General features: G+C 39.8%; 1 protein-coding gene across 1 annotated transcript in view; it reads left to right on the forward strand.

Moving 5' to 3' along the window:
* Window positions 1-12289, forward strand: part of GTF2F2 (general transcription factor IIF subunit 2) — a 90889-nt gene that overhangs the window by 16960 nt on the left and 61640 nt on the right. The window lies entirely within an intron of this gene.

Genomic DNA, 12289 nt, shown 5'->3' on the forward strand with positions numbered 1-12289 from the left:
ATAACTGCAGCTTTTCAGTTTTACTTTCCAAGAAATTGGTAGCTTAAAAAAAATGGTTCTTTGTGTTATATTTCTCGGGCAGAGTGTCATAAAATTGACAAACAACTTAATAAACTGTATGCTGTAACCAGAAGCTTAAATTATTAATATTTTTTATTTTAATGGAAAAAACAGAATTATGAAGGAGAGCATTAGAAATGTAATGTTCTTTAGAATGTCATTATGGATTTTTATTTGGTGTTTCTCATCTATTTTTTATGTTCATTGACTCTCATATTAGTTTGGTTTCTTTCCTCTTGGTTGGAAAGTTTGTAGCCAATTTCCAAATCTTTGTTACCTGATTTTAATTGCATGGGCTCATTGCTCAGAAAAATAGTGTTCTGGTATTGTACTTTATTCAAACTTTCTACTGCTTGCAAAAAACTTTAAAAATTCTTTGGCAAGAGTCAAAGAAAAATTCTTAGTTCACTTGTGTCACCTACCAGTCACGTGTTAGTCAGTCTAACAATGTCTTAAATGCAGTTAATACTTCTAAGGGTGCTTCCCAAACTGCAGTTGCCCTAGTAAAAATGGTTCTTTGCACCGTTCAAAGAAGTAAATTTTTTTTTTTTTTAATGAAATGGTCAACATGCTTCTATCAAATAAGATATCAGGCAGGCTTAGGAATGTTAAGATTTCATTTCAGGTCTAAACTAGTCTGAGCAGGCTTCCTTTACAGCGAGGAGGAAGGAGACAGCTCCATAAGGTATCTTAGAATGAGACAGGTAGGTGCAAGTGCAATTCCCCAGAAACTCAAGCAGAGCTCTCTTGGGGCTGTGTGATCATAAGCTGCTCCCCTCTCTTCTGCTAAATCCTTTGGGCTTACATTACTGAAATTGCCTGGTATTACATGGCAGTATCAGAATCTTAGTGTCAAGTAGCATTTCGTAAAAATACCCTTTTTTGCTTTTATGAAAGATGTTTCAAAAATATCACTAATGTACTAGCACGAATAAGTGCCAGGGTAAGCAAGAGCCTGTGATCCTGGGAAACTAGACACAGCTAATGTAAAACACATAGACAAATTTCAGGCTTGTTAGCAGAAGGATTACCCGTGATGCATGCAGATTAAATAGTACTGGCACTTGTAAGTAGTCGTGGCAGAGACAGTAGATGGACTAGAAAGAGCCTTATACCCCTGCCCTTCTTAAAAGCAATTCCTAAATATAAGTCTAATGCTAGTGGCCTTTCAAAATGTCTTCTGGAATGTATTTTTTCATACACTGTAATATGGAGATGCCTGTTTCTTCTGTGTTCTTTTTTTTTTCATGTATTTGACTTTTATTTGAACTGCATTTCAGTTTCAGCTGATGCCAAAAGTGTATACTTCATCTTTTTTTTTTTTTAAAGGAATTTTTTTTAACATTGAGATGCTTTTTATTGTAGTGGCTTAAGCATGTCAAAAGACTTATGACTAGTTTTAGAAATGTTATATCTATATCCTCCTACTGAATCCAAGGTATGTTTCTAGCTTGCAGTTTTCCCCATTGTTAAAACCCATTCCCTCTGATTATATGGTAATAGTGATGTGACTTTAAGGTGATGAAGGGCTACTTTCTAGAGATTAGTATTTTTATACCACTTGAACAATGAGACTCACTGATGTGGGATGTCACATTTTAAGCAGATCTTAAGAGTTTAACTTCTGAAATGAGCCAGAATTTTAATATTTATATTGCATTTCTCTGCTGTTTTTTCATTGTAGGCATGTGTGCATGTTTTTGCTTGGCTTTGGTGGTTTTTTTTAATTCTGTTTTGCTTTGGTTTTGCATTTTGAATGATTGAGTTGTCTTCTCTTCACTCTTTCTGTCTCCTCCAAATTGTAGAAGGTGACCACATGCTTAGTTGTTTGTACTTTTGCTTCAGTCAGAAGAATGAGCTACTGTATGCTGGGCACTGTTTAAATACACTGCCAAGATGAAGCACCAAGCCCATTTCGTGGAATTAAGCTGACTGGGGACTCAGCTTCGAAGTGATGGTAGTTGGTTACACTGTGGCATTTAAAGGAAGACCCTTAGCCATCAGTTACAATTATTTGTTTAGAATTTATTTACTTTTTTCCTCAAATGCATCATGAAAGTTGGATGACCTTTCCCAAACTGCCTTTCAAGTAATTCAGCTTACTGAGGGCTCCATTTCACTGCTGATCATCTTGGCCCACGATAAGTATTTTTGAGGCAAAGATGATGCCTTTTCTATATTTATTTAGCGTTTTAGAGTAACGAGGATGCTTTTGGATATTACTGTGATGAAGTTTATGTGTAGTTAGAAGGTAACATGAAGAAATGCTCTGATTTACCTCTTTAAACTGTTCCCACAAATTTTTACATTAGGAGGGTACTACCTTCAGAATTTCTCTTAAGTTATAAATCACCAGTATTATGTATGGTATTTGTAATAACATTTATCGTTGGACCAGCATTGCCACAACACTTCATACCATGTGGAGGGAGACAACGTGATACTGGTTCAAACCAGAGTTCACATACCCAGCATCCTGTCCTCAGTGGTGGCTGGGAAGTCTTGAGAAGGGTAAAAGAACAGTGCAAAGCATAGCGATGCCTCCCCAGGGTGCTTCTTCCAGTCTTTAATGATTTGAAGGTCAGAGAGATACAGAGCCAGGGGTAATGGTCCTTCTATTTAATAGGCAGGCCTTCATGGATTTTTTCTTCCGTGAAGTATCCCTGTTGGTTTTTGAGCCCATGTAAACTGTCAATATCCATATTACCTTGAATGATGCTAAGGTTACAGTCAAAATATTCAGGAATTAAGATAAAACATGAAACAAGTTTACCTAAACAAAATAAGAGCTCCTTCTGCATATGCAGTTTGATAATTTGAGATCACTTTTTCCATACAGAGATCTTTAGTGCATGTGATAACACTGCTCAGGGTGCCAGCCAGTGCTGGGTTTTGTTGAATGTAAAAGGAAGGAGCAAATAAGGTGTCAGCTAAAGGAACGAGAAATGAGAATTGGCTCTGCTTTTTCCTATGTGATGCCAAGCAGCAGCATGTGCTCTCTGAACAAATAATTTAAATCCAAACGTGTGTATATAGTTCCTGTTTGCTTATGGCTTCTCTTGCACCTACCCATAAGTGCTGTCAGTGGTAACAGAAGCTGTGAAAGCCAAGTGTTTACGCCACTTAAAGTCTGACCTACCTCCCCTCACCCCAAAGTAAAAATACCCAGAAGCTGCTGCCCTGAGCCTGTGTTGTCTTTTAAGAATGGTATGGTAAAGAAGTGTGTTCTTATTGCGCTTATGCACTGTCCTCGTGGAAGCATGTTCACTTAAAGTTGCACAGCCAGCAATTAGTATTATGATATAATACATATTTATATGATATATTTCATATTATAATGTTGCCTAAGCTTTGAGAACATCATTTTGAAAGCGTAGTATTTCTTTCATAGGGGTGTGTGTTTGTTTCAGCTATGTACACAGACCACAGATGCATATTTTTCTTCAAGGATGCGTGCATCAGCCACCGTTACGTGTCCTGAACCTGCTTCTAGCCAATTGCACTCCTATTCTGTATAAATTTCCTCTCTTAAAGTCTTTGACATGAGTTGATAGCAAATAGCGGCCATCAGTGCTTAACAAGCTTTAGGACAAGGTGTTAGTCATCTCTTCCCCTGTACCTGCTGGTGAGTAATACTAAAGCCTTCTAGTGAGAGGAGAGGAACCGCTGGGACCATTTCTTATTTGATTTTGGGTAGAAGGAATAAATTATCTGAGATACTGCAGACGGTAGAGCATGAACCTAGAATTAACATTTTGCCCACTGCGAATGTACACGTTTGGCTGCAGACACAAGTATGTAATGCTTGAACTGTCTGTAGATCGCACTTGCTTCATTTTTCGGTGTCGCGACAAAGAATTTCAGGTATTGATTATACATACGTTGGTATACTTAAAATTCAGTGTAAGCACTTTGCTTAATGCTGAACAGCATTGCAGTGAAGTCAGCAAGGTTTTGTTAAAGGCACAGAGTTCTTACGGTATGACACAACTGCATGAAGCTGCAAAGTGCACACTTGATTTCATCCACTTCAGAGCAATTAATGTATATTAATTGTACTTCAAAAGCAAAATTTAACTAAGGACAGAAACGATCATCAGGAGGAGGAGAGCAGTAATTCTTAATCTGAAAACTAGCGCAAATCTCAGTGTTGAAGATAATTACAGAATCTGCCATTTTCAAGCTGCAGAAACGGTTTTTGTCTTGGAAATTAAACTTTTCTGTTGGCAGATAAATGCAACAAAACTCAAATAACGGACTTCTTGGTAGTATTCCAGGAGTTGTAATCAGTAATGAGGTTCCATTTGTTGCTGTTAAAACAGATAAAGACGCAACCATTCCTGCGTTATGGTATGTGTAGTCGAAGGCTATCATCCTGGTTATAGTAGATAGTCTGGAGAATTAAGGAGGGTGCACTGGTAGAACAGCAAAAAAGGACCTACAATTTAATGTAGGTCAACACTAATTGGAACTAATTTTTTTAAGAAACTTGCATAAATATTGCCCTTAATGTCTATTTATTTTAGAATACTGTATGAATATTTTAATATTTGCTTGACTGAGCAGTCCTGATGTATTTAGCTTGCAGTCATCTTTCTTTTGATTGCATTTATGTTTTGTCTCAAATATAATCCATTTTTTTTAAAAAAGAAACTAAAGAAAAAAGTCATGTATCCTGTGAAGTGCTTCACAGCTTTCAGTACAGGCCCGTAATTTTGCCATGCAGTCTCTATCCAGAATCACAGAATCACAGAATTGTAGGGGCTGGAAGGGACCTCCGGAGCTCACCGGGTCCAACCCCCCTGCCACAGCAGGTTCCCGAGAGCAGGCTGCCCAGGCAGGCGTCCAGACGGGCCTTGAATATCTCCAGAGAAGGAGACTCCACAACCTCCCCGGGCAGCCTGTCCCAGGGCTCCGTCCCCCTCCCCGTGAAGAAGTTCTTTCGCATGTTGGTGCGGAACTTCCTGGGCTCCATCTTGTGGCCACTGCCCCTTGTCCTGTCCCTACAGACCACTGAAAAGAGGTTGCCCACATCCCCCCGTCTCCCACGCTTAAGATCTTTGTGACTCTCAAGGAATCCCAGGAATTTCAACCATGTCTGGGGTTGCAGATGATGACTCCACAAGTTGTTTTTTGTCTTCTGTGAGGGATTTTGCTGCTTATTGCAGTTCACCCACCTACCAGCATGATCGCATTGGATGGGCTCCATCCTCAGCCTTTTGCAGTGCTACGGGACTAAACCAGAGCCTTGAGTGGTCGCGGATCAAAGGGGCAGAGAGAGATCTCATGCTTGCTGCTGTGGCCAGTACAAGGCTGGTGTGTAGCAGCTGTAAAGCTAGCAGGAGGCAGTTTCAAATAAGAGGTGGTTCTGCGCTCAGAATGTAATTAAGCTATTGAATTGCCTGCCAGAGGATGTGTACGTGAAGATGAGGTATGCTAAAGGCTTTCAGGGCTTTAGAGGAGACCACAGAGGTACTGAATGGCGGTAAGGCTGAGAAGACGTCTGGTTTGAGAGAGCCCAAGCCCCAAATACCTGGTAGCTGGATGTGTGTCTAGGGCGAGAATCATGTGTTTGCTCTGTCCTCAGGCCTCTTGGCGGGTATCTGCTTTCAGCCACGGTGCTGGGATCCAGATGCTGATCTGACCCAGTATGCCTGATTCCCAGGCTCTGCTTTTTTTTTTCCTGTTTTTTTCCAGTTTATCTAGGTGTCAAATGAGCACATTTTCCTCCCAAGTCTCTGCCTGAATTTTTAAGTAACGGGCTTGTGATAAGCTTCTTTAATAATCTTTTCTTTTCTCTCCCTACTTACAACGAAGTGCTTATGCCACTTTATAGTGAGGAAGAAGAAACTCTGCATAGCTTCGTAGCCTTAACCACTTAAATTAATGAGCAGGTTCAACATGGATGTAACTTCTGAGGGGAAAGGCGGTGAAGGCAAAGCCAAGAGCAGCCCTTCTAAGGCTGTGTGCAGTCACTCATCTCTACCTTAAGCTAGGAGCAGATGCGAGAGCACAGGAGACTGCAGCACAGTAGGACCTCAGCTTTCTGCGTGCCTGAGTCTGGGAACAGTCTAGCAGAGCTCATTTGGTGCTTTCCCAGAGCTATAAGGCTTTTCCAGCCCCAGCATCTTGCCAACAGGAGCAGTGTGTAGCTGTGCACATTGTCTTCCACATGCAGGTTGTCTTGGGAATTTCTGCACCGTAATCTGTGGGCAAGCCCTAAAACCCTCATCCGTGCATCGCAGAAGAGTATTATCCAGGTGGATTTTTAATGTTCTATGAGAAGGCATAAAGCAGTTTATACGGTAGATTTCTGCACTGTAGGGAAAGAACATGACTTGCTATTCATTTTAGAAAATGTGTAGGAAATATCACAGGACCTGGCAGTGCTGCCGGCCTTAGATGAAGTCAGCTGGTAACCTGAGAGTGCCTTTTTCTCTGTTTAGCTGATTCTTACCTGCCTGGCTTGCAGGACTTTTAATTTGTTTCCTATGAGATTACCAGGTTCAGATTGAGGAAAATGTACTGCTTTATCCCTAATGCTTGCCAAAGGCTTTATTTAAGTAGGAAAGAGGCAATAAACGACTGGGTTTGGTGTTACAGTTGCTTACTCTGTTTACGTTTCTTGATGCTTAGGCTGTTCATTGCTAGTTTGTTTGCTTAATTTTTCCTTCTTAATTGAGAGAGTCTGTACCCACCTCTGACCTGTTGGGTTTTTTATTCATCTGTTCACTGTGGTACAAAATCAAGAACCTTCTTTGAGTTAACAAGCAGCTTTCTGTGGAGCTACAGCAGTAGCTTTATAGCTTGATATTTTTCTGTTAAATAAAAAAAATGTATCTTTCCATTCCTCTTATTGCTGCAGCTGAAAAAAAAAAAAAGAAAAGAAAATTGTCCTTCTGAAATGTGACACACGAAAAGCCAAAAGAGAATTATTAATAGTAGTAATTTCAAGATAATTAGACTTAGTTATTTGTGTTGTTCAACCTCACTGCTGTCCTGTGCCTTCTCCATCAACCCAAGGCCCCGAGGTGACAGTCACTCTCACGGAGTCCTTCTACCCTCCTCGGCCCTGGTGCTCAGGTATCATGAGCTGTCTCACTGCACTGCCTCCTCCCAGCCCTCGCTGCTCGGGCAGCCTGGCACTGCAAGCTCTAGCAGCCCCTGTGGAGCCTCATCTTCCTGGAGCTGCAGCTTTCCCTTGCAAGCAGCCTTGGATTTTAAAACCCGTTGTCATCTCCTTGGTCTTTGGTCTTCATCTCCAAAAGCTCCTGCAGCTGGTGAGGTGCCACCCTCCCTAAAGAGGATGCTGGTTCTTCTTTCGGTGTCAAGAGGGTGGTGGTAGTGGAAGTATCCTGGAAAAGCATAGGGATCTAGGTTTTCAGGTAACTGAAATAATGCTTGGAATGGAACTGTAGGAGCCCCCTTTCAACGTCCAGAAAGATTGTGGGTTCCATGAATGCTCCATAAACCTATTGTATTCCCAAAAGATGTAACACCAGTAACCAAGGCAATGCTGTACTTATTTCTAGCATTATCACAGGTTTACAGACCTTCAGAATGGCTTCATTTTTAAGTCATCTTCTAATTGCTTGGTTTTTAAACCTTAACATGCTGAACTTGCCTGTCACCATGTAATAATGTTTTAAATGAGTGGCTGTTGTTTACGGCTATAATTATTGTACAAGTTTCATGAATGTTTTTGTTTCGGAAGCAGCAGAACAGTACTCCTTTTTGAAGCTTAAAATGAACAAATGTGGTGTTAAATGATAATGGCAATGATGTTAAGCTGTTACCAGTGCAGATAGAAACAGCTTTTTTGTAGACTGTTGCTTTTAGCTGTGTGGTACTCCTACTACGCACATTTTTAGGAGGAGAAGTCAACTGTCTAGTTCTGCAGGATATTATGCAATTTCTTTCAGAAAGAAAGGCAAGCGTGTTTTCTTTTTCAGAATGCTTGCTCACCCGAGTTCCTCAGGTGCCGTTATACATCTTCCTCCTGCCGCCTTTGCCGTGCTGCTTATTTTCTGACATATTATTGTGTGAATGGTGATTTAGAGAGGCAGTGTTTCGAGACAGTGTTCTGTGTGATACCCCAGTGCACGGTGCTTACAGAATGGCCATTTCAAAAGAAGTCGAAAACCGTAATATTTTCTGATCTTAAATGTCTTGTACCTTATCAATTGCTTTTGTTTCAACCTAACCACTTCTACAAGCCTCTCTCTTCATATGAAGATACCTTTTTTTTTTTTTAAACTAGTAGTCACTTTCCTGTCAGTCTATGAATTTGTGCCCTGTGTTATAGGACAGGAGACAAGACTGAGGTTAGGTAATAGTTATTCATCAAAGATGAATTAATTCTTGCCTAAGAAAATGATGTTTATTTTATCATAGACCCAAATGAACCTGCCTCTCCCATCCCTGTTCCTCATTCATTATTTGAATCAGGACACCATGACCCTTCTACTTAAATAAACAAAGTAATGGATGAGGCACTTCCATTTTTAAATTGCAGTAATTCTTGCACGTCCTTATTCTGCTTGTATGCTGGCAGGGAGGGAACCTGAGTTTCTTAATGTCCTTCCATCTTATTGAATGGAAACCTTGCAATGCTTGTAAGAAAGAGGTGAAAATAACAATGTCACTGATTGCTGCAATTGAGGTTGTGATTTTTTTTTTCCTTTTAGGATTTAAATAAATATTATCTATGTTAGAAAAAAGATGGCCAGTTGTCACACAGTCGTGACAAGTACAAATGCAAGAATACAGTTAAAAATATGATGCAAGTATGTGGAAAAGGTCAGTAAGGCAGTTAGGATGCTGTGAAACACTGGTCACGGGGCAAACAGGTACTGACAGTAGGGAGATGAGAGCTGTAACCTGACCTTGATGCACAGCCTGTGTGTTTCACAGCATCAAGGCTCTCTGCCAAGCCTCTCAAGGCATCAAGCCACTCTAGAAGTGGCTTGTGATGAAGTGACTGGCTCTAGAAGTCTCTGGGCAGTGAGCTGTTGGAGTCTGGCAGAATACTTCAGGGGAGCATCACATACGTTTCTCTGCTTCCTGCATTTTTTCCTAGGCACCTGCTTTTGGCTACTGTCTTTACTTACTTGCCTTCTAGGAGAGGGGAAGGTCAGAGGGTCAAAAATGGGAATCATGACCAGAGTTATGAAGGCATGGAAACAGAGTTCACAATCACTGGGAATACTGGGCAAAGAGAGATCTTAGCCTGACCTAGTGGAGCCACTCTGAGGTTTTGTCCTCACGTAGAAATAAACCAAATAGGTGATTATTATGATAGCATACTGCCAAGTGTGATAAAACAGCTGTTGCTTGCTCCTCCACCAATGGAAAGTATGGGCATGCAAGTGTGGGAGGAAGCAGTACAATGTGTGTTTTGATCAATTTAACATCAATGTATATATATATTTTTTTCCATGGGCAGTCACTCAGAGAATTCACAGGGGCCAGAAAGTTTTTTCTGCAGTGTGTGTTGATCACCCCTGCCTTCAGCTCCCTGTCCTTTCTCAATTGTCCACTTGATGGCCCGTTTTCTCACCCAGGAAAACAGGCAGGGAGGCAAGTGGAGGTGTTCTAGAGTGAGAACAGGTTGAAGCCCCTCCTTGGGGAAGGGGAAGTTACTTTTTATTCCTACCACCGCAATTGAAGGTAATTCACAGAAATTATAAAAATTACAGTTCCTACATGATACTTGCAGGGTTATACTGGTAAGTCATTGTGATTCAGCTCTTAATGAAAGAGGAATAGAAGTACTTGCATGTATTTCATATTCAACGTAATGTTGTTAAAACAGCTGTTAGTATTCCTAACTTAAGCACTTGATTTTGCACCTTTATCATTGTCATAGCAGTATTAAATATGCAACTTACAACTGTAAAGACAAGGCAGAAAAGGTAACCATACTGTTTAACTTGCTTCCTTTGCTGGCAACCCTACAGTGTTGTAACACAAGCATCCACCTGAGTGAACATATGCAAGATGTATTTGTTATATTAAATATTTATGGAGTGTAGAGGAAACATTATGGAAGCTTTATGTGGTCATTTTGTTTATATATAAAAGCAAGACACTGCCATCCTGGTTTGATAAATTATTCAAGTTCGTAGCTAGATCAAAGCATCTGATTGAACAAAACCACAAATACATTGAATTATCTCATATCAGCTACAATGCGAACTGGGAAGGGAATGATTTTGTTATCCTCATCTTCCTTCTGTTTCTGCTGTGTGCTTTGAACAGCTGAGTGAGGTGCCTTCGATCGGAGATAGCACATAAAAATTCCAAATCCTGCCACTTGTACAAACGCATGGGTGCCCATGAGAACGGGAAAAGAAGTCAAGATGGAAATTGGTATTACAGCAGATGACTACGTGTGCCATAGACATCAGTGTTATTTACACAGAAATAAAAAAAAGTAAAGTATTTAATGTAACGAATCACTGAATTTTAAACAACTAAAATAAAACAGTACCTTTTTTTTTTTTTTTACATAAGAGTAGATATGTACACTTCTCACTTCAAAAATAAAAGAAAGTTTTCAAATGCTCTTTTTTTTTTGTAAATTAAGATGGAATTAGGTACTGTGAACCAAACGCCTGGCAAATGAAAGCTTTCCAGTACATCTTGTAAGAATAACTACAGAATCTTCTTAGAAGGATATTTCAGGTGTTTTGAATTTTACCTGTGATTACCAGCTTGTGAATAGCTTATATTGCAAAAGTGTTTCCTAGAACAAATGCAGAATTGTCAAATTCTCTGCTGCTTTTTCATGGGTGAAGTCATGCTACGGTGAGCAAGTGGTGATGCTTTCTGATACGACGGTGCTAACGGTTCCTAAGAGCCCAACTGAAAGGCAGGCAACCACAGAAGATTTTTATTAATTGTTTGGAATCAAAATTAATTTTGCTCTTTTTTTTCTTTCTTTTCAACTGTAATGGCAATTTAAATCTCAGTCAAAAATTAATTATAACTGAAGGTTATAACCAAAAGCATTTAAGTGAAAATGGATGATGTGACATCTGAGGAGCAACAGCCTCCTCCAGGCTTTGTGCTCATACAGGCTGTGTATTTGACAGCAGTGAGAGCATGCTTCTTTAAAACTTGGAGATTAGTTAAGAAGCTTGTTAAGATTGTCTTGTCACTTTCTTTTCTCATGTAAAGAAATGAGTCCACAAAGGGCTTTTCATGTCATCGTTCTGTGTGATGATATTTCTAGGTCTTGTCCTAGGAGATCAGCAGGAACTTGAAATTCTTTCAGGTGAGCTTTCACATTTACTTTCTGCAGAAGTCTTAGAGATTGTTTTAGGTACAAGATTAGTGGTTAATGAGAATTTTTGAAGGCACCACTTTGAAAACAATTTATTGTGGTGTGTGGAAGGGAAGGAGGGAGGATCATGAAGTACACAGTGATAGAGTTCTAGCTTGAAGGGCCTAAGAGTATAAAAGAGGTGAGTATGTATTGTATTTTCCTATAAATCTTCTGTAGATGGTTAATGTACGTGGACAAACTCAGAGAAGTTCTGGGACACGCAAACTCTTCTTCAGTTTGCGTGCCTGAAATTTATGATGTGATTTTTAAATGGTTTGGGAAAGTTCCTTTTAAAAGTACGTATTTTCTGATCCTTAAGTTTGCAATGTAGAGAGGATAGAAAAGTTTATAGTTTCTACTCTGTGGGTATTCTGGAGAGATTGGACTTCCCCACTTGATAAAATCATAGTGGATTGTTTTCCAGTCACTGCTGCCTGGTCTCCCTCTGTGAATTTATCTCCAGCAAGGGACCCAGTTACCAACAGTCATTGTATGTTACAAGTGAACTGGGGTTTCACACTGATGGACAAAGGGACATTGAGTTTGTATTCCCAGTCGCTATTACTGAAAATGGATTTGTTCCCTCTAAAAGCCAAGACAAAATTGTTTTCAGCCTATCAAATGTTAGCTGTTTTCCTCAGTTGTCACTTCTATTCTGGACCGTAGTGCATTTTACTTGGATGGTCTTAATGTTTATTTCCTTTTTTCTATACAAAATTAATATTCTGGGAAAGTTAAGAAACTGTTTGGTTGGATTTTGTCTTTAATGGTATTTTACTTGAATTTTGGTTTCATTTGAGCTGTGAATGATGGTAGAGTCCAGTGATAGACAAAGCTTAAACTTTGAGTTAGTGCAGCTTCTTTTTGTGTGGCGTGTTGATTTTTCAGTCGGCTTTTGTG

This window comes from Cygnus atratus, chromosome 1, assembly GCF_013377495.2.
Source record: "Cygnus atratus isolate AKBS03 ecotype Queensland, Australia chromosome 1, CAtr_DNAZoo_HiC_assembly, whole genome shotgun sequence".
In the NCBI taxonomy this organism is placed as follows: Eukaryota; Metazoa; Chordata; class Aves; order Anseriformes; family Anatidae; genus Cygnus; species Cygnus atratus.